General features: G+C 44.2%; 1 long non-coding RNA gene across 1 annotated transcript in view; it reads left to right on the top strand.

Moving 5' to 3' along the window:
- Positions 1-3,814: 3,814 nt before the first annotated feature.
- The window catches only part of LOC147456532 (uncharacterized), a 34,567-nt gene continuing 14,945 nt past the window's right edge, over positions 3,815-23,436 (top strand). The window contains exon 1 of the long non-coding RNA XR_015188518.1: positions 3,815-3,972. This is a non-coding gene — a long non-coding RNA (uncharacterized LOC147456532). The remainder of the gene's footprint in view (positions 3,973-23,436) is intronic.

Raw genomic sequence — 23,436 nt, 5'->3', positions numbered from 1 at the left:
CCATGTAGATTACCCTCTCACACACTCCTCTTCAACTTCTCCACCACAGGCCTTCCCCCTAACAATCCAGTGAAAGACAGAGGAGGCAGCACCAAACCTCTGTAGCATGGAGGGAAGTACATGAAGCTTTTGTGTCCAGTCTGGAGCCCTTTTGGTCTTAGGACATTTGTCAAGATTGGCCTCCTACATACTTAAAGTAGAGAATGTGGCCGAAAAAATGATAAAATGTGAAAACAGTTCAGCGGTGCTCTCAAATGTGCAGATTGGAGATTGGATTGCATGTTGTGATTAAATCAGGGAAAACAAATATTTTTATGAGCTTATAATTTCCATTGTTTAGGATTACCACACCGTTTCTCCATTTTCCACACCTGAATCTACGAAAGTGTTCCCTTTGCAGTGATGCAGACTATGAGGGTAATCCTTTCGTTTGATTTTTTCATGAAATACCTGACATCATATGTGCACACTATTGAAAGTACGTTACCCATGCATGAATACTTTCATTAGGAACTATGCAAGTACTAGATGTATGCCATTCATAGCTTTTTTTGCATGAAGAGTACATCAAGAGAGAATGGACTTATGAAAAAATAGACGAGTACTATGTGCATCCTCCGTTTACGGTAGTTTCAGTTGGGATTTTGGATGCTAGTAACGTAACTAAGGAGCGCACCAAAGATGAGACTTGGAAAGAAGAGGTAGCTTACTCGGCACACTTTGATGACTGGAGCAAGGTCAATGTGCAATACACTGTTGATGCTTGTCGGTGATTTAGATGTGTTTCAAGTACGCCAACCGAGTTTTCCTTTCAGTGTTGTTGATGTCATGTACTCTGGATGAGGAATTTGGTCATGGAAAGTTCCGTGGTTTTGGAAATTGGGAGTTGAAACCCTTGCCTAGGGACGCGTATGTCTACTTGTAAGAGCAACTAGCAACATTTGAATATGACAATGAGTATCGCAAGTTCTTTCACTGCTTTTCCTTGTTTGAGATAAAATTCATGGAATTCAAAGACTTTGTATCCAAAACAAGCTCATCAATCTCCTCGTGTACGTCATTGCTTCTAAGTCCTGGCTTTTGTTGCCCGATTGCAAAAGCATCACGGACTCAACATGTCTTTAGATTGTAACCAAAGACAAGCCACACTCAAGGAGGGTTGTCTTTGTTGTACCTTAACTGTCAAAAAGGTATTTTTAATTAGAAACATCATTAAATGGCTAGAAATGTTCTTTGCTTCTCTTTGACATCGTTTGTTCTTGAAGCACCATCACGAGCCATTACTTCTACCTGCTCTTGAAGCACCGCCTTGGCTTTGGTATGATCAAAGATAGAGTCATTAGACTCCCAGGTGCAAGGCCACAAATGAGAAATATATTAACCAATTGTGGTTGTTTTGACGCAGCCTTGACCCGCAACTTCTTGGCCAAGCTTCTATCACTGCATTAATAGAAATCAACTTGTAGGTACACAATCAATCCTCTGACCCACGAAGCTTCCTTGAGCAAGTTGTCAATCTTCATGTAGAAAACTCTAGCAGAATTGGTTTCTCTCCCCAACTCACGAAAGCCCAACAACAGGCTTGAGTGCACGCATATGCTCTCTCTCACTTGGTTTCTCTCTCGCCAGCCTACACTAACAAAAAGAGGACCTCTACTCACAGACTCGTTGCTTTTAACAAGTCCGCATCTGCATGGGAGGGCACAATATAGGATGCTAGAGAAGACTTCTTGATCAAATGCAGCATGTACAGGTAGTTACAGAAGTTCCTATCCTAATCAAGCCTGAAGAAAATGTCAATGTTGTTGTTGTTGGATCCTACAAAAATGTTGAAGGAGTTGTATCTCAGCTTGCTCTCCACAATCTTTGTAAAAAAGAGGAGAATCACAAAGAGGAGGATCCCGAGGAGAAGATGAGAAAAAGAGAGAGAGAGAGCATGAGCACTCACTTGCAGATGACCATTTCTTACGATGAGGCAGCTAATAATTAGTACTGACTAATAGATCCATTATATTATGATGGGTCGACAGTTGTGTAACATGGTGATTAAATCAAGACAACCCTTACATAGTCAAATTGTCCAGATTGGCCGCCAGCTAATGGGCAATGGGCATCCCCTGTTTAGGGTGGGTTCACATGATCCGCCAGTACAAGTTCGTGCTTTGAAAGCTTTTTCCTTCACTAGTTTAGACGGAGGCGGAGATAAAGCTCACAGATCTGCCTCAACAAATCAGGTTGTTTGCACTATTGGTTGCAGCAACCAAAAACACGATCTTCGTAATTCACACTGAAAAGGGTATGGTAGTAGAAACTGTTCCAAGGCGGGCGGGGGCTGGGGGGGGGGGGGGGGGGGGGGCAGGCACCAGCACTGGCAACAAAGTTGATTGGTAAAGCTTAGTATGCATCTCCTCGTATGTTCACCCTTGCATGATTCTCGCCCTTAATCCACTTATAGTTTCTGGATAGCACATGGTAGTGAATGTGATGTGCATGCAATAGAGTGAATATGGTTCATTCTGCTATGGGGACATAGAACTCAAGACGTTCATTATCATGGACAATTAGAAAGGAGGATACATAATGCAGGCTAGTCAACATGGAGGCAAAAAAGACATAATTGCTTACGGAAGTAGCTTACAACACACACACACGCGCGCGCGCGCACACACACACACACACACACACACACACACACATAGAAGCTAATATTGATCATAGGACATAGAACATAAAGTTACATCTGCTTCTCTTAAGCTTAATCAATATCCTACATCTTCTGTATTTGTCTTAATGTGTGTTTTGTGTATGGCAGGGAGGACATATATTCACAAAATTGGACATTGTGATCGCAAGCGCGTCTCCAGCTCTGCGTCTCCAGCTCTGCGTCTCCAGCTCAACCAAACTACAAGGTTCGTTATTTGCATCCAATTTTCCATGCGCATGCGTTTGCTTGGCGCAACACATAAACGCTACGGGGCAGGGCACGGCTTCCGTTTCTTATAATGTTTTGGAGAGACCACAGTGCCAGCTCTCCACCATACTTTTGTATGGCACCTCTGCATGACATGCACTATATATTTTGTACTTTCAGTTTGTGAGGTTTCATTATAAGACGATATGTTTAACTATTCACATTGCTTTGTTGTAGCTTGATTCAAATATCGGCCTATAGATGGACAATTGAAAAGCACAAGTACAACATTGCAAGTCACTAAAGCGCCTCATTTCTTGTTGCAGTTCATTGATACACTTGACTTTGTATCCTCCCATGAACACAATAAAATTTTAAAATGTGCGTGCTTCTCTTTAAAACTCAACTAACTCTCTTAAAAATCACCCCTACAATCTCTATTAATTGACGCCACTTAACTGTCTCTAACCAAAAATATAATAACTTTTCTAAATGTATTTCCTCTCAGGCAATGTCGCCGTTGTCGAGCTAGTCACAATCTTATTCCCGTTAGTGCTAAATGGTAAATATCAATTTTCATATGTCCTGTTATATTCTATAGTTGTTATATAGCAAGGCCCACCAAGGAAGGCCTAGTTTGGTATTAAACAGCTCTGCGTTGCAGCTGAAGAAACGTACTAACCGTCTGAAAGCTGAGAAACATAGCAGGAGCATCGAGTTCATGTCTGTTGGGGCGCAAAGTCTTGCAGGGAAGGTTCGTGTGCTGTGTACTCTCGAAAATGGACAAAACTGCAGTATGAGAGGTCTTCCAAAACGCCCCGGACTAGTTTTTCTGTGCATCACACTGGGTGCGAAGCCGAGATTCTTAGGATTTGGATCCAGAGTCTCTCCGTCTTTGAGCTGAGATCAATCTTGAGATGCAATGGATATTAAAGAGATCAGGGATTCTGTAACCTTCCAAGTCTTGTGGCCTTCTTCTCAATTTTTTGATCAGAAGAAGCAATATCTTCTAGACAATCCGATCCAGTTTAGATGGTTTGACCAAATGGTGTAAAAAGCAGGTGTCTATCTTATCTATTGTTTCTTAATCAATGTATTGTGATCAATATACTGTATTGTTTCAAATGAATGAAATTTGTTATTAGTATGATGTTAATCATTGCTTGATGAATACAGAAAAAGGAAATTAGACTTTTGCTTATGCAATTTGCACAATTGCTGAGGGTTTTTCAAGGCAACCTGCAAGAGATCTTGCACTTGGGCCATTCATCAATGGGACTTAAGTGTCCACAGCTTTCATTAAACTTCAGCAATGCCTTCTATTCTGGCAATGTAAACTTTGCAGCGTTAAAATTACGAGCAAACTTGTTGAAAAGTGTCTGTCTCTTAAGATGCAGATATTTAAGGCAGGATTATCTCCCTTAAACTGTCCCTCTATCCTTGTCTTCCATGCTTTGTGATATCCTGTCTTGTATAGATAAATCAACTGCGTGTTTTTCACTCAAGCTTCATGCACGAGTTATTCAGTGTGCATTTGAAGTTGTTCTTGGACAGAAAAAAGTTCAGGTACTATTGACAATTGAAGCTGTATCAGGACTTAGAAAGAGCGAAGCTCTGTTGGTTGAGCCTTCGTGATTTAACCCCAAGGTTGAGGGGTCGAGGTGCACGGGCTGCGTTTAATGGGTGTTACCAACTTCCCCATTGGGGGAGTTGTTCCCATTGTTTGACCCCTTGTGGGTGTGATGTGTATAGCAAGTCTGGTTGTAAATACACTTCATGCATAAAGTTCTCCCTACTACCTTCCCTGTGTTGATGGTGAAAAAAAAAGAAGATGCTCCAAAAATTGTTGCGCAGCTCCGTGGACGTTAATGGATGTCTATGAACAGGATTGAAGTTGTAGAGAAAGATCTTGATTGCCTTTCACCATCTGTGTTGATGGTAAAAAAAAAGAGGTTTCAAGAGGTGCACACAATGCTCCAAAAATTGTTTCAGCTCTGTGGACGTTAATGGATGTTTGTGAACAGGATTGAAGCTGTAGAGAAAGATCTTGATTTCCTTTCGACAGACCCGACACACCTACTAGAAATATTAAGTCCATAAGTATCCAAGCTCAGTGTCTCTATCTTGAACAACTTTTTACAACACACCATAGGCCCCATAGGGGGACGTGCTTGTCCCTTCCAAATATTAGCCATGAAACGTGGTCGGGCAAGGGCTGCGTACCATCGGGCAAGAGCCATCTGTAGGCATCACCATGGCCACCTAATTGATGCACCACATGTACTGGGAACAACATTGAGAACTCGTAGCAACAAGCTAGGAACCTCCTCCTCGGGTGACCCACCCTAGGAGGAGGATGCACTGGAGTGTTCAAGGGCAAGAGCCCTAGTGAAGTGAACACCAAGTGAGCACAAGGTGTCCCTCTAGGGGTGTAAGGTGCAACGGAAGTGAATGTTGATAGTGCTCAAGATGAGTGCTCCGAACTTTGGTCAAGGGTTCTTTTTACTTACGGAAGGAAGAACCTTCCATTCTTCTTAGAGAGAGAATGCAAGTGTAATGATCACAAACAAAGTTAATGCTACTGTGAATGAAAGTTGTGTGTGTGTGTGTGTGTGTGTGAGAGAGAGAGAGAGAGAGAGAGAGAGAGAGAGAGAGAGAGAGAGAGAGAGAAGAATACGACACTAGACGGTTTTCAAACCCCCATCCAAGGGCCCCGCTCTCTATGGCTAGAGAGGTCTATGCTATAGATTGCACAAGTCAGGTACAATGGTCTAGATGCAATGGACTTGCCGATGATGTCGACGAGAACGATGGCGACGACGAAGACGTGTTGAAATGCAAAAACGCTAGGGCTGATCTGGCTGAAAACTGATAAGACTGATCTGCTACTGAATATTGACATTGTGTCAGAAGGACGGCGATGACGATGACTCGACAACGGTGCGCCAAAAATGCTGATGCTGAAATCTGAAATCTGCGGGCTGAATTGGAAAACGCTGGCTGAACTGATGGGATGATGAGGATTTGCTGCGGGAGACGAGATCCGCGAGGCTAAGGGCTGAAACTGCAAGTGCAAAGAGCTGAAATCTGGAAACGCTAACCTGATCTGCTAGTGGCGATGCTGAAGACTGAAATTGCAACTGCATTTGGAACTTGCAAACGCTGGGGCTGATCTGCAACTTGCAAAATGCTAGGTGCTGGTGGCTGAAAAACGCTGATGTGCTTCTCCGCCGGTACTGCTGAGTCGAGGCCTTGCAAGTTTTTGGAACTCCTTCTAATGCCTCTTCTGCTTGGAATGGGCGCCCCTCTTCTCCTTATATAGCCAATCCATGCTGGGTCGAGCAAAACTCCCCTACAGCCCCATGATCTTGGAAAATGCTGGCATAATAAAATAAATATAATAAAATAAAATGCCTGGAAATTGTACTGCCCCATTAATGGGTTCACTGACTGGAAATTCGAGATGCTGAGTACTAATGGTTATGCAATTAGAGGGTATGCAACTACTCTAAGTGCTTGGACATGCACGGCCTGCACACAGGCTCACAAGGGTGCCAAACTTCCTAGGCTAACCTGAACCCTAGAACTGGGATAGCTTGTCCACATGCACGCAGGGTTAAATGTGCGCGTGACATCCCTTCCTTTTTAAAGTGAGGTACTGGTACCAAGCTGCATGGCTTCCTTGTAGTCTGCCAACAATCTGGGTAATCTTTGAAAAAGTCTTCATCAACCCACACGGCTTCGTGGGTTCCTTGATCTTTGAACTTCAAAAGTACTGGCGCACTTGTTCTTTGAGCCATGGCGAAACCGATGCAACAAGGCTTGCTCGGACTCTATAACTTGGGATTCATCTATGATTTTTGGTTCTTTTTCTTCAGAATTGTCCTTTGGAGGTGTACCCTGAAACACTTTCAACCAAGAAACATGAAAACCGTTGTGTATGGACCATGAGTTAGGCAACTGCAATTTCATAGAAACCTCATTGATCTTTTTAATAACAGTGAATGGACCATACATTTTGAAAGACAACTTAGGACACTTCTTCCGAGGTTTGCTTAAGATGTTGCTTCATGATTCTCAAATAGACCCAATCCCTTCCTTTAGAGTAACATCCTGACGATGCTTATTAGCTTGCCGTGAATAAGACTCTTGAGCCTTGCTTAGCCAAAGCTTCACTCTCATTAATCTCATCCAATGAGTGACTTTCAGCATTGGCATCAGGCAATTGACTGACCAAATGAGTCAAAAGAGACTGGAACGGACGGCCAAATGTTGCCTCGTATGGAGTTCTACCAATGGTAGAGGAATAAGAGTCATCCAAAATTGCTTGGACTAATGGGAGATAGAGCTCCCAATGAGACTGTTGATCATGCACATAAGACTTTAAAACATCAAAAGCCAACTGATTGTAAATTTTTGTTTGACCATGTTGCTAAATTGGCTTTATTTGACAGAAAAATAATTCTAAATGAATTATTGGGGGATTTATAAGTGAGAGGTTTTTCTCGCTTGGAACACCAAAGAAAAATAATTCTAAATGAATTATTGGAATTTTAAGTGAGAGGGTTTTTCTCACTGGAGACATCCGAGTGCAGAGTATTCCTAGTGCGTCGTTCAAAGTAATGACGGGAGCACTGTGAACAGGAATATCTGTAAGGCCACCAGGAACGGGTACTTATGATGCGTCACAACGGATGGGTGACAGGGAGCATTGGTAAGAAGTATCCTACCATCCAGGAACGGACATCTCTGATGCGTCATAGGATGGGTGACATAGAGCATCGTGAAGAGGATTGTACTGTAAGTTCGGTAGAAAAGGACTAGCTGATGGGTATTCTTGATGCGTCATAAGGTGGGTGACGGGTGCATCGGAAAGGGGATATCCATAGTCGAGAGGAAATCCGAACTGGAAAAGAGGAATACGCGTAAAGACGCAAGCACAAGAAAAAAGATGGGTTCTGAGAAGCTTTTCTTAAAAAGCGGAATATTTTAACGAGTTTTCCGGGAAGAGCAGACGCTTTCCCGCAAGGAATCTATGTCTGCATTGCATTTGTGCATGTGGTTGTATCCAGGGACGCCTGGGAAGTGTTGTGAAAAGCATTGTTTTAAACTTATAAGGTTTTATTAAGTTTTTGGCCAGGTTTAGACCAATTTTAAAATATGCCGGCCGTCCACTTAATAAGTGGGCAGCCACTTAGAAAATAAAGCAACAAAACCAGCCAGCGAATTCTCTCTCCCTATTTTCGGGTAGAACACAAATTTAAAAAAAAAAAAAAAAAAAAAACGGCCGCGATCCCTATGCGAGCAGCTATTCGTGCCGTGGTCAAGGAGCTATAAAAGCACCACATGCCCTCACTGAAAAGGAGTTACCAACGTCAGCAAGAGAAGACTCTGTCGTCAGATAACGCAAGAGATCGCGAGACTACGAAACACGGAAGTCGCTTTTCCCGCGCAAGAGCGACAGGTATCTATTGTGGATTCGCCATACGAATTGTTGTCGCGTGTTTGTGCGTGTGTTTGCAGGTACTTCATCGTGAAGGAGAAGCGAGAAGGCTTCGGCCTACGCTTTGGAATTCCGGAAACGGAATTCGAAAATTGTCTGTGGAGTCTCGACTCCGAGTATAGACGGAAAAAGGATTGAGAGCTCGTCTCTCGGATCTCCCTTACGGGAAGGAACAACCATCGAGTCAAAGAATTAGAACGGAGGGGTTTTCTCCGGTTCTTGTGCTTGTAAAAAGATTCTCCCTAATAAAGGATTCTCTTTAAGGGGGGGGGGGGGAGTAGCCCGTCTTCTGGTCCCAGTATTGTGTCGATTTTCTCACACTCTCTCTCTCTCTCTCTCTCTCTCTCTCTCTCTCTTTATGTATTTCTCTCTATATACTCTCGCTTCAGTATTAAGTGATAAATCCTATTTATCCGAATGTATTTTATATTGTTATGCAGCTCCCGTTTGTGATAGACCATCTGACTGTGGATGAAAAATTTAACCTTTTGCAAAAATTTTCAAAGAGAGCTTGCCAAAAATTTACGTGAACTTAACATTCCTATCTGAAACGATTGACTTTGGCAAACCACAGTGGTGGTACCAATGCTTAATGAACAACCGTGCTACATCTTGTGCGGTGAATGTGGCCTTACAAGGAATTAACATGCAAAATTTACTAAAACGATCAACGATTGTCAAGCATTGTGTGTTCCTTGCATGCAAACTAGGTGGAAGATTAGTCACAAAATCCATAGAGATATTTTGAAAATATCCTTAAAGAATAGGCAACGGTATCAAGAGACCCTGCTTCTTACCCCTAGGGGCTTTTACCTTCTGAATAAGGTGCACTGTGTGACATAACGAAACATATCTTTTCGCATTTTAGGCCAATGAAAAAATCATCCTATTTTTTCCAAAGTGGTGTTCATTGCCCTATGCCCACCCGTGAAAGTCATGAGCATAGTGCAATATGGCTGTCCTGAGAGAGGGCAACACACAGACGATAACGAAAATACAACAAACCTTCACGAATGAGATAGTTGCTGGGCCCTTGGGAAGCAAGAGCCTGCAAAGCATTGCTTACTAAACTCGGAATCTGCATACTAATTTTTCATGCCGTCGAAAGAGACACCTTGAATAGAAATTATGGATCTTGACTCAAGAGCCAAGATCTGTCCTTTGCGACTTAACGCATCTGCAACAGGGTTAGCTTTACCAGACACATACTCAATCAAACCACCAAATTGCTCAAAAAACTGTGACCACCGTGCTAGGCACTCCAATGTGCACTAGGCATAGACTGGAGCCACTTGAGGGCTTGATGATACCAATATCAGGTGCAGCGGAAGTGTTTATGGATTTAGCTCGGATCTAGTACTTCGCACAAACACATGGGACACTTTACTTCACTTGAAAGAACTGAATTGAATTGAAAGAAAGAGAGAGATACGAGAGAGAAAAGAGACGACACAGGGATGTCGGATTCCAAACCCTCAAGGGCCCCCTTGCTCTGTTGCCAGAGCAAGTACTTTCTTTATTCTTGCACAAATGCTACTACAATGACTAAGTGCTGAGATGCTGATGCTTATGGGTACTGACGCTACTGATGCTGGGTACTGGTATTGAGGTACTGCTGGGTCTATGTCGACGAGGTACTGATGGGTTTGTGTCAATTATGATGATGTCGTCGACGAGGTACTTTTGGAGTCTACATTGACAATGAGGTACTAATGGAGTCTGTCGACGACGAGGTACTGATGGAGTCTATGTCGACGACGATGATGTCAACGACGAGGTACTAATGGGGTCTATGTCGATGACGATGTTGACAACGATGGTGACTGTGACGATGACGACGATGGTGTCGTCGTCAAGTCCGGGGTCTGCGATGACGATGACGATGTCGACGACAACGATGGTGTCGACGACGGCGGCAAGAAGGTTGAAAACGGAAAAGGCTGGCTAGCGCTGTGTCACGTGACACATCCCAGCCCTATGTGTCCGTGGACAAGCTACACCACAGCAGGGTTTAGTCAGTTCAGTCAAGTCTAGATTAGCAATGATCTAGCACTTTTGTGAGTCTATTCGTAGACCGTGCATGCCCAGTCACGTAGCATAGATGCATATCCTCTGGTTGCACACAGCATGATCATCGGAATTCCCATCACAATCCATTCGCATCAGTTAGGGGAATTTTCCAGTGCATTTAGCCTATTTTCCTATTTATTGGTATTTTCACTTATTATTTTAAAGTGACTTTCCAACAAAAGTAGGTAGGGCAATTTTGCTAAGTTAATATATAAGCAAACCCAAGTTAGCACTTTCTGGCGGAAGAGGCAGCAGGAGCACCTTGCTCAACAGGCAACTTCTCAGCAAGACCAACCCTCGCAACTACTCTGGCGTTTTCTCCACAGAAGACCTAGTGTTTTTGCATCAGATCAGCCTTGGTGATTTGTGCAGAGCAGATCAGCCCTGGCGTCATCACGACACAGCAGATCAGCCTAGCGTTTTTGCATTTGCAGAACCCCGGCGACAGAAGGACCAATTTCAGCCCTGGCGTTTTTGGATTTCAGTAGCAAATTAAGACCGGCATTATTCACCTAAAGTGTAGCAGATTCAGCCCGTAAAGACCATCAGTTTTCAGCCCTAAGAAACCTCATTTTTCAGCCAAGAAAACGCAGCCAAAACAGTCATTTTCAGCCACCAAAACAGTCCCGAAATTCAACGAATAGAAGATCTCAGATTTCAGCCATCATCGTCATCGTCGTCGTCATCATCGGCATAGACCAAGTTGCATAGTCCATTGCATACGCATTGTACACCTTTGTGCAATCAAAGAATAGACCACTCTCACCGACGAGAGTGGGGCCTTCGGAGGAGGGTTTTACAACCTCTCGGGTGTCGTATCTCTTCTCTCTCCTTCTCTCAGTCTCATTCACTTGCACGCACAATCCACTCACTTCGTTCGTGACCACAGCACTCTACAAGACGGAAAGCTCTCTCTTTCCCTAAAGAACTAAAAGGAACCTTGAGCAATAAAGATCACTAATCTTGAGAAAATACAACATTCATTCCGCTGCACCTAACATTGGTATCAGAGCTTTGGAAGTGTTCTGCATTACTCAAGGAAAGAACCACAAGAACCACAAGAAATTTTTTTGCTTGTTGAAATCGCACGAACCCAAGTTTACTTGGGCGTGTCGATTCCTAATCGTGTTTTGTTGAAGAGTGACAGGAATCCCAAGAAAGAAGGGCTTGTCCAGCCTCCCCTTGTGTCTCTTTTCACTCATTGAGAGCGGACCGTGCACTTAGCGGCCGGCCAATCGACGTGAGGTGGGAAAAAGCAACCTTGGTGTGAGCGCAAGGCCGCCAAGGGGTGTGCCTGCAGAAAAGGGTAGAACTCGGGTGAAGAGAAGATCCTTCTCCAACGCGATTTGCAAGCGAAAGAAAACCTCAAGATCCTCAAGAACCCAAGATTCTCACGAATCAAGGACCTCAAGAACCAAGACCCCCAAGAACCCATGTTCCTCGTGAACTTAAGAACCCAAGACCCGCAAGAACCCAAGTTCCTCGTGGACTTGAGAATCCAAGACCCCAAGAACCCACAAGAACCCACGATTGCAGAATGGTCATCACTCGAAGCGCAATGGATACTTCGCTCGGAGGTGATGAGCATGAGAGAGGCGAAGAAGAATTTTCCCCACCAGAAGGTTTTTCCGACCCTTCCCCATCTACGACAAAGATTGCACTAACTCCTATGGAGGAGTTGGAACAAGAAAGAGAAGCAGACAGAAAAGCCTACGAAGAAGACATGGCAGCCATCGAGCTTAAGTACCAAGAAAGAATGGCAGCCATAGCGCGCGAGAGCAAAGCAAGACAAGCAGATTTTGATCGCAAGATCAAAGCACAAAAAGAAAAGAGCGACCAACACATGAAAGAGTTCTTGCGACTCTTTTCTATTGTGCAGGCGCAGTTCGCACAAGAGCAGGAAAAGGAGACTCTCTCAGTCTCTACTTCTCCACAACATGACACACAGGATTTGCATGATTGTGTGAAGCATGATGAATTGAATGATAATGATTTGCATGATGATTTGAAGCACAATGATAAGCATGATGATTTGGATGCCAATGATTTGCATAATGATTTGGATGACAATGACAAGCATGATGATTTGCATGATCAAGATGTGATTTCTCACAAGCATGATGAGTTGCATGAAGATGATGTGATTGTTCACAAGGATGATGTGATTGATGATGCTTTTTCTAGCAAAGCTAACCTCGTTGTAGATTCGATCAATCACGAAGATCCGATCTTGGCTTTCGAATCGAGGTCCAAAGAACCCCCATAGGACGATTCGATCGTTTAGGACGAACCGATCTTGGCTCTCGAGCCTTGGTCCAAAGAACCCTCACAAGAAGTATTGTGTGTTCGCATGATTGATACGCATGCATTGTTCGAGTGTTTCATTCGTGACGGTTTAGTGTATTTTAGTCAACATCGTTATGTGATCCCTTTTCCTAGGCATGACATATTGTATGTTGAGCACGTTTCTATCATGAATGAGCACGAATGTATGCGGATTGTTCATGAAAAGCTGAAAAGTTTGTATGTAAGGAAGTCGCATTCCATGTCTCTTCCTTGGCATGACACGGTTTCCGAAAGAGCACATGATAGTATGAGCACCAAGCATGAGCATTTCCATTGTGATTTGCCACAGTTGATTGATTTTGATCATACAAAAAAGATTTGATCTCATTGTTTGCATGTGGTTGATGAACGGGTAGTCACTTCGTTTATTTGTTCATCTACATTGCATGCACAGTCTTTAGAGAAGAAAATATTTTTTTCCTTCACTTTACATGGAATGGGTATGTTCATGGTTTTGTGTTAGAGATGGTTTCAGGAATTTTCAGCTATGGAGATTCTTGAAGACGAAAGAAGCAGGACTCTAGATGAAGTTGACACAAGAAAGGAGATTCAGAAGACTTTGTGTCGCTTTCGGCGCGGCCCAAAGAAGCAAGTGTTGCAGACCTTTATGAAGTTCAAGTACCGCTCGACCCACACAGCAGAGTGGGCCGGCGAAGAGTCCCTTCTAGGATTCCGGATGCTGTTGGCGATCTCCCTCGACGCCATACAGTTCGGTAGCAGTACCTCACTTTGAAAAGGAGGGGATGTCACGTGACACATCCCAGCCCTATGTGTCCGTGGACAAGCTACACCATAGCAGGGTTCAGTCAGTTCAGTCAAGTCTAGATTAGCAGTGATCTGGCACTTCTGTGAGTCTATTCGTAGACCGTGCATGCCCAGTCACGTAGCATAGATGCATATCCTCCGGTTGCACACAGCATGATCATCGGAATTCCCATCAGAATCCATTCGCATTAGTTAGGGGAATTTTCCAGTGCATTTAGCCTATTTTCCTATTTATTGGTATTTTCACTTATTATTTTAAAGTGACTTTCCAACAAAAGTAGGTAGGGCAATTTTGCTAAGTTAATATATAAGCAAACCCAAGTTAGCACTTTCTGGCAGAAGAGGCAGCAGGAGCACCTTGCTCAACAGGCAACTTCTCAGCAAGACCAACCCCCGCGACTACTCTGGCGTTTTCTCCACAGGAGACCTAGCGTTTTTGCATCAGATCAGCCTTGGCGATTTGTACAGAGCAGATCAGCCCCGGCGTCATCGCGACACAGCAGATCAACCTAGCGTTTTTGCATTTGCAGAACCCCGGCGACAGAAGAACCAATTTCAGCCCTGGCGTTTTTGGATTTCAGCAGCAAATTAAGACCGGCATTATTCACCTAAAGCGTAGCAGATTCAGCCCGTAAAGACCATCAGTTTTCAGCCCTAAGAAACCTCATTTTTCAGCCAAGAAAATGCAGCCAAAACAATCATTTTCAGCCACCGAAACCGTCCCGAAATTCAGCGATTAGAAGATCTCAGATTTCAGCTATCGTCGTCGTCGTCGTCATCGGCATAGACCAAGTTGCATAGTCCATTGCATACACATTGTACACCTTTGTGCAATCAAAGAATAGACCACTCTCGCGGACGAGAGTGGGGCCTTCGGAGGAGGGTTTTACAACCTCTCGGGTGTCGTATCTCTTCTCTCTCCTTCTCTCAGTCTCATTCACTTACACGCACAATCCACTCACTTCGTTTGTGACCACAGCACTCTACAAGACGGAAAGCTCTCTCTTTCCCTAAAGAACTAAAAGGAACCTTGAGCAATAAAGATCACTAATCTTGAGAAAATACAACATTCATTCCGCTGCACGTAACATGCTGATGGTTAGGGCTGAACACTTGAAATTGTGTTGTGACGAGATGATGTCGATGACGGCTACGACGAGGTTGAAAAACCCTAGGGCTGAGATCTGAAAACTGTCGTGACGGATGGCTTTTCGGCGAGGATCTGCTGCCGGGAAGGGGATCTGGTATGCGACGAGGCTAGAGAAGGGTATTGCTGCAAAAACGCTGGTGGCTGAAAATTGCTCCAAAAATGCTAGTGCTGTTGGTGTCACAAGTTGCTTGTCACAAGGCGGGCACCACGTGCCAATAGAAAAGAACAGACTGAACAGACTTTTAACACTTCAATAACAACTGAACTGAAAGAGAGAGACGACACGCGACACGAAGTGGCGGAATTCCACCCGAGAGAGTATTGGCTCCAAACCTTGGCGCCCCTTTCGGTATTTCTTTATATTGCATCAACACAGTACAAGCCGGTACTCCAGACTCTGCACCTTCTCCAGGAAGCATGCGAGAGAATGAGCCCTAACCTCATATTTAAAGGCCCTTGGCCTACAAATAGTTATAGTGAAAAGCCTTCAAAACTAAAAAGCTTCTGGTCCAAAGAGCAATGCTAAAAGTTGCCAGCGTAATTTACGAAAATCTGTACAGTCTGCCACGTCATCAACCAGCACAATTTTTGAAAATCTGCCACGTAATCAGTTTTTGCGTGTGGGCGGGTCCTGCTTTATTTTAATCCTTTATGTCACTTGGGGCCCCAACGGACGGGGTCCCCATAAGTTGGGTGGACTTCTTCTGTTCCTTGTTCTTCTTAGGGTTTAGGTCCCTCGGCCGGCATCTGTAAGTTGGCTCCATTCTTTGGGCTTTGACACGTCAGCAATTTGTTACATTGTTGACATGTGAAGCCATTGAAGAACGGAGCCAACTTGTAGATCCCGGCCAAGAAGCCTAAACCCTAAGAAGAAGAGCAAAAGAAGAAGAACAAGAAGACTTACAAAGTCTTGACAAGTGGCCTATTTTTAAAGATGAGTTCCCACCAACTTACGGGACCCTGTCCGATGGGGCCCAAGTGACATGAAGGCTTAAAAAATAAAGCAGAACACACTCAAAAGACTTTGCACATCAAAATATGATGATGTGGCACCTATAGGACGTTCCGCAATTCGCGGTGGATTTTTAGGGAAGTCCCGAAATTTCAGGAAAGTGTTTTACTGGGGTCAGCTTTTCATATTTGATGCTTTTAGGCTTTGGGCCTTTAAATATGAGCCTTGGGAGCCCTCTCTGGCACTCTTCAGTGCGCAGATTGCAGAGGAGGTGCTCCCTAGCTGTTGTACTTTGCGAATCAGCAGTAATATAAAGAAATACAGAAAGGGGCGCCGAGGTTTGGGGCCAATACTCTCTAGGGTGGAATTCCCCCACTCCATGTTGTGTGTCGTTTCTCTCTCTCAGTTGAGTTGTTATTGAAGTGCTAAAAGTCTGTTCAGTTTGTTCTTTTCTATTGGCACGTGGTGCCTGTCTTGTGACAGTGGTATCAGAGCATCGGGCGTCTTCTTTTCTGAAAGCATACCGATCCCACAAAAGAGCACAGAGCAAATCAGAGTCTATTGGAATCTTATTTGAAGTATCTTTGGGTCCTGACCCCGGACATAGCAGGCACTCCCACCCTTACTTCATCGCACATCGGGCGCTCTCTCCTCTTCATCGCTCATGTCTTACAGGGCATAAGCCAAAAAGATCACTTGCAAGAGAAGAATCCAAGATTTGTTTGGAGTCACTGTTTTTCTCAAAAGCAATGCCATGCAGATGTTGATGTCTATAGCTACCAAGCCGCACACTCCAAGGACTTGGCAAGCTTTCAAGAATTTTTTTGTGCCTGAAGTTATATGGTTTCTGACATCTTCCTTCGGAGTGCAGCTTCTGGCAGAGTGGGGTATCTTGAAATGCTTGCCATGGAAAACCTAGCAGATATAACTTGAAATTTCTCGACATCTCTGAGTAGGTGTCTCTTTTCGAGTTGATAACCTTGGAGGTCCGGTGTGACTGCTATGTCTTGGAACTACCATCAACGCCTCAGGAACACTGTCTGTCCAAGAGGTGTGGACCATGCTATGATCGCCTACGACCTTATGAAAGGAATCTAACCCTAATTTCTGGTGTAGGTTTTAGGATGGAAAGTCAGTCGACTTTTCGAGCTCGGCTAATGTCGAGATTGCTTTTTGAGTTTGAATTTTGTTTGAGAATCTGTTTGAGAACTTGTTTGATCCTGTTTGAAATGGATGGTATCTCTTTTGAACCTGTCTTGGTGCCGATTTGAATTATTTGACTCTGGTTTTAATACTGGTTTCAATGATTGGTGATTTTACTCCCTAGTGGAGAAGTGAGAAATACTGTTTTGGTATTGTTTGAACCTCAGAACGACGCAAGCCGATGCCTGGGGAGCGTTTCGTTGTATGTTTGAAAACCTCAGAACGACGCAGGCTCATGTCTGGGGAGCGTTTTGTTGTAAGCTAGAAAACCTCCGAACGACGCAAGCCGATGCCTGGGGAGTGTTTGGTTGTATGCTTGAACGTCCAAGCGACGCAGACTGCGGTCTGGGGAGCGTTTGGTTGTACAGTCCTCTAAGCCATGGCCCGGACCTTTTTAGGTTATTTGCGGGGGGAGTGACGAGGTAGTCGTTGAGTAGCTTCATACCGCAGACCGTTTGTCTCGAGGGAGTGCTCATCGGTGCTGTTTTTTGTGTCTGTAACATGCATATGTTAGCATTTGTGTTGCATTGTGATGTGCCAACTATTGAATATTCCTAACTGGATGAGATTGTTTGGGTATGTAATTTTAGTGCATCAAGACACCCGTGGAAGATCAGTGCGGTCTGGGTGATGGCTAATTTTATTACACCAGCATATCAAGAGTTCCGATCTGGACGAAAGGAGAAGCCAACTCCTTAACAAAAAAATAGCAAATAGATTGTCCCTCGGAAATTTTTGAGCTAACTTGAGTTGTTTTGCAGATATGTTGTAATCGCGGACGATTACTTCCTTTCAAGAAGGGGGGATTTCACAAATTGCTGATGTGTCAAGCCACTGAAGAACGGAGCCAACTTGCAGATCCCGGCCGAGAAGCCAAAATCCTAAGAAGCAGCAGTAGAAGAAGAAGAAGACTTGCAAAGTCTTGACAAGTGGCCTATTTTTAAAGATGAGTTCCCACCAACTTATGGGACCTTGTTCGATCGGGCCCAAGTGACATAAAGGCATTAAAAATAAAGCAGGACACACTCAAAAGACTTTGCACATCAAAATATGATGATGTGGCACATGTACGGACGTTTCATAATTCGCGGCGGATTTTTAGGAAAATCCCGAAATTTTAGGAAAATCCCGAAATTTTAGGAAAGTGTTTTTTTTGGGTCAGCTTTTCATATTTGATGCTTTTAGGCTTTGGGCCTTTAAATATGAGCCTTGGGGGCCCTCTCTGGCACTCTTCAATGCGCAGATTGCAGAGGAGGTGCTCCCCGGCTATTGTACTTTTTGCGAATCAGCAGTAATATAAAAAAATACCGAAAGGGGTGCCAAGGTTTGGGGCCAATACTTTCTGGGGTGGAATTCCGCCACTCCGCGTCGCGTGTCATTTCTCTCTCTCAGTTCAGTTGTTATTGAAGTGCTAAAAGTCTATTCAGCCTGTTCTTTTCTATTGGCATGTGATACCTGTCTTGTGACAGTTCGGGTACTGTTGTGTGGGCACTGTGGCTTGAGAGGCTTTGCTGCTTCTGCTCCTCTGCTTCTACTGAGTGTCCAATGGGTTTTTTTTATAGATTCTTTAGCAATTTGCCCTACCTACTTTTTCAACAAATGTCACTTATTAATAAATAAGTGAAAAATGTCAAAAAGGGTTCTATGCTTTGGAAAATGCTCATGCTGAAATGACTGTACTGTGCAAGAGAGGGTATGCAACTATGATTGGTGTGGGCATGCACGTCCTGCTAGAGACTCATAAAGTGCGAGGCTCAATCCTAAGCTAGGCTATGGCTGATGCTAGACCATGGTAGAAGCATGTCCACGTGGCGCAAATGAAGTGCGCACGTGACATCCCCCCCTGTTAAAAGTGAGGCACAGTTGTCGAACTTCTTCCTGTACTTCTGATGCTGACTGCTTCTGATGCTTGTGGATGCATCACCAATGAAAATTCCTCCAAACCGGTGGATACTACGGATGGAGATATTGCTGCGCTATAAACATCGACCATACTTCTGATGCTGACTGCTTCTGATGCTTGTGGATGCATCACCAATAAAAATTCCTCCAAACCGGTGGATACTACGGATGGAGGTATTGCTGCGCTATAAACATCGACCATACGAGTTACTAGGTAGCCTTACTACTGCTGCAGAATACCAGCCTTGATGCTGACTCTGCCTGCGAGCAAGTGTAACAAACGGCTGACGTGTCAAAGCCTAAAGAATGGAGCCAACTTACAGATGTGGCCGAGGGGCCTAAACCATAAGAAGAACAAGTAACAGAAGCAGTCCTACCAACTTGTGGGGACCCCGTTCGATGGGGCCCCTAGTGACATAAAGGAAGAAAATAAAGCAGGATCCGGACACACGCCAAAAACTGTTGACGTGGCAGATTTCTGAAAATTGCGCTGGCATGATGACGTGGCAAGCTGTACGGATTTTCGTAAATTATGGTGGCTGATGACATGGCAGGTTGTACGGATTTCCGTAAATTACGCTGGCAGCTTTTGGCATTGCTTCTTGGACCAGAAGCTTTTGAGTTTTGAAGGCTTTTCACTGTAACTGCTTTTCAGGCCAAGGGCCTTTAAATATGAGGTTAGGGCTCATTCTTTGGCATGCTTCCTAGAGAAGGTGCAGAGTCTGGAGTACCGACTTGTACTGTGTTGATGCAATATAAAGAAATACCGAAAGGGGCGCCAAGGTTTGGGGCCAATACTCTCTGGGTGGAATTCAGCCACTCCGTGTCGCGTGTCGTCCCTCTCTATTTCAGTTCAGTTGTTATTGAAGTGCTAAAAGTTTGTTTAGTCTGTTCTTTTCTATTGGCACGTGGTGTCCGTCCTGTGACAGTGGTATCAGAGCATCAGGCGTGTGCTTTTTTGAAAGCATACCGGTCCTACAAAAGAGCAGACAGAGCTATTGAAATTTTATTTGAGGTATCTTCGCCCTCCAACCCGGACTTATTAGCCACTCCCACCCTTACTTCATCGTGCATCGGGCGCGCTCCCGTCTTCACCGCTCATGTCTTATAGGGCATAAGCCATTAAGATCACTTGCAAGAGAAGGATCCAAGATTTGTTTCGAGCTGCTTTTTTTCTTAGAGACAGTGCCATGCAAATGTCGATGTCCACAGCTACCAAGCCGCACACTTCCAAGGACTTGGCAAGCTTTCAAGAAAACTTTTGCCCGAAGTTATATGGTTTCTGACATCTTACTTCGGAGTGCAACTTCTGGCAGAGTGGGGTATCCTGAAATGGTTGCCATGGAAACCCTAGCAGAGTATAACTTGAAATTTCTGGACATCTCTCAGTAGATGTCTCTTCACGAGCAGATGACCTTAGAGGTTTAGTGTGATTGCTATCTTGGGACTACCATCGCCGCCAAAGAAACACTGTTTGTCCAAGAGCTGATGGACCATGCTGTGCTCCGCTACGACCCTATGGAATGAACCTAACCCTAATTTTTGATGCAAGTTTTAAGATGGAAAGTCAGTCGACTTTTCGAGCTCGACTGATGTCGAGATTGCTTTTTAAGTTTGAGTTCTGTTTGATCTTGTTTGGTGATCCTGTTTGGAATTTGTTTGAAATGGATGGTATCTGTTTTGAACCTGTTTTGGTGTCGATTTGAATTATTTGACTGTGGTTTGATACTGGTTTCAATGGTTGGTGATTTTACTCCCGAGTGGAGAAGTGAGAAATACTGTTTGAACCTCGGAACGACGTAGGTCGATGCCTGGGGAGCGTTTCGTTGTATGTTAGAAACCTTCGAACGACGCAGGCCGATGCCTGGGGAGCGTTTCGTTGTATGCTAGAAAACCTCCGAACGACGTAGGCCGATGCCTGGGGAGCGTTTGGTTGTATGCTTGAACCTCCAAGCGACGCAGACTGCGGTCTGGGGAGCGTTTGGTTGTACAGTCCTCTAATCCATGGCCCAAACCTTTTTAGGTTATTTGCGGGGGGGAGTGACAAGGTTATCGTTGAGTAGCTTCATATCGCAGACCGTTTGTCTCGGGGGAGTGCTCAACGGCGCTGTTTGCTGTGTCTTGTAACATGTATATGTAAGCATTTGTGTTGCATTGTGATGTGCCAATTAGTGAATATTCCTAATTGGATGAGATTGCTTGGGTATGTAATTTTAGTGCATCAAGACACCCGTGGAAGATCAGTATGGTCTAGGTGTGATGGCTAATTTTACTACGCCGGAATATCAAGGGTTCCGATCTGGATGAAAGGAGAAGCTAACTCCTTGATCAAAATAGCCGAAAGGAATCAAAACAGCCGAAAGGAGAAGCTAACTCCTTGATCAAAAGAGCAGAAAGGAGAAGCTAACTCCTAGTAAAAAGAGCAAATTGATTGTCCCTCGGAATGTCCCTCCGAATGACCCTCGGAAATTTTTGAGCTAACTTGAGTTGTTTTGCAGATATGCTGTAATCACGGACGATTACTCTCTTTCAAGAAGGGGAGATGTAACAAGCTGCTGACATGTCAAAGCCTAAAGAATGGAGCCAACTTACAGATGTGGCCGAGGGGCCTAAACCCTAAGAAGAACAAGTAACAGAAGAAGTTCTACCAACTTATGGGGGCCCCGTTCGATGGGGCCCCAAGTGACATAAAGGAAGAAAATAAAGCAGGATCCGGACACACGCCAAAAACTGATGACGTGGCAGATTTCCGAAAATTGCGTTGGCATGATGTTGCACGGATTTTCATACATTACGCTGGCTGGTGACATGGCAGGCTGTACGGATTTTCGTAAATTACGCTGACAGCTTTTGCCATTGCTTCTTGGACCAAAAGCTTTTGAGTTTTGAAGGCTTTTCACTGTAACTGCTTTTCAGGCCAAGGGCCTTTAAATATGAGGTTAGGGCTTATTCTGGAGAAGGTGCAGAGTCTGGAGTGGCTTGTACTGTGTTGATGCAATATAAAGAAAAACCGAAAGGGGCGCCAAGGTTTGGGACCAATACTCCTTGGGGTGGAATTCAGTCACTCCGCGTCGCGTGTCGTCTCTCTCTATTTCAGTTCAGTTGTTATTGAAGTGCTAAAAGTATGTTCAGTCTGTTCTTTTCTATTGGCACGTGATGCCCGTCCTGTGACAGCAAGTACTATCAGCCGAATAGTCCTGTCGTGAAAACATTGCAGGTGAAGGTGAAAGGTAAGGGTGCTTGGAGGTATTTCCAAGGGTTTCTTGTTGACGCAAGTGGATGCACGCTACATGCAAATGCGAATGCAGAAGAGGGTTAGGGATCCTGTCTCCAACTCCTCCTATATCCGCATAAGAGGCAAGTAGATCGTGGTACTCAAGATCTGGGTTCTCGTGTATCCGATGTCAATCTTCCTTCAAAGAAATGGCAATGAAGATGGGATTTGGTAAGTCAATGGTCGGGACTGAAAGATTCTTCAAGAAAAAAAACTGGGAGAGGTTCTTTGGGTTCTTCGGTTCAACTTGGGTTCTTGATGGTCATTCTCACTAAGATTGTGCAGAAGGAGCCACACCAGTGGGATCTGAAGCTCCAGACTGCTCTCTGGGCATATAGGACAGCCTATAAGGTCACCACTGGACTAACACCATTCAGAATGGTGTATGGCATTGAAGCTGTCGTGCCTATAGAATTTGTAATTCCGAGTCTCAGGATGGCAGTAGAATATGGATTGGATTTTAACCACAATCTTAAACAGAGACTGGAGGAGTTAACACAGCTGGATGAGTTAAGACAGAGGGCTATGCTGGAACAGGAAATTGTTCAGCAAAGAAGAAAACACTGGCATGATAAAAGAATCAAAGTTAGGGAATTTCAGAAAGGAGATTTGGTTCTGCTCTATCAATCTAAACTGGGTCCTAAGAAACCAAACTTAAAGATAGCTTGGGTTGGTCCATACAAAGTCGATTGGGTGTTTTCCAATGGCACAGTAAGGCTGAAAGATTATCTGGATTACTGCTACCAGGTGTGTATAATGGGGCCAAATTCAAGCTATATTATTCAAATAACAAAGAGACTTCCAGGGATAATGATACTGGTATTCTGGAGCTGAAGGCCAGGAAAATTTAGAATCAGTTATTTTAAGCCTTTTTCATGTACAGCCAGTACGAGAGCCAGTCAAAGGGTCAAAAAAGTCTCAGCACGACAAAACCATTTCAGTAGTAGAATCGGTAAAGTGTTAGAGCCAGTATCAGTTTTTATGGGGAAAAGGACCAGTCGGATTGTCTGTATAATCATTTGAAGGAACATGGAGAATATTAGCCAATGTATGTATGCCACGTCATTGGCGGTGCACAAAACTCTAGGAACGGTAAGTAGTGGAGCTTTTATGGCGCGAACGCGTATAACAGTAAGGCGAGTAGGCATTTTTGCTCATAAGTGTCGTGCGCGACGTCTGCCTGCTGTTACACATTCGCCATCGCCAAGCTCTGAAGCTTCTTCACTACAACCACAAACTTCTTCGTCCGAAGCAATACACCTAGATACGGTTTTTGAATATTCGGGTAAGTTTTCTTCTTCTTCTACAGTCATCGTCTTCACCTTGTATGGCCAGAAGAAAAATATCGGAGAAGATGCTG

The sequence above is a fragment of the Adiantum capillus-veneris genome, chromosome 6 (genome assembly GCF_014529385.1).
Source record: "Adiantum capillus-veneris isolate H3 chromosome 6, ASM1452938v2, whole genome shotgun sequence".
Lineage (NCBI taxonomy): Eukaryota > Viridiplantae > Streptophyta > Polypodiopsida > Polypodiales > Pteridaceae > Adiantum > Adiantum capillus-veneris.
Note: the sequence above shows the minus strand (reverse complement) of the source record. Positions and strands in the feature narration are given on the sequence as shown.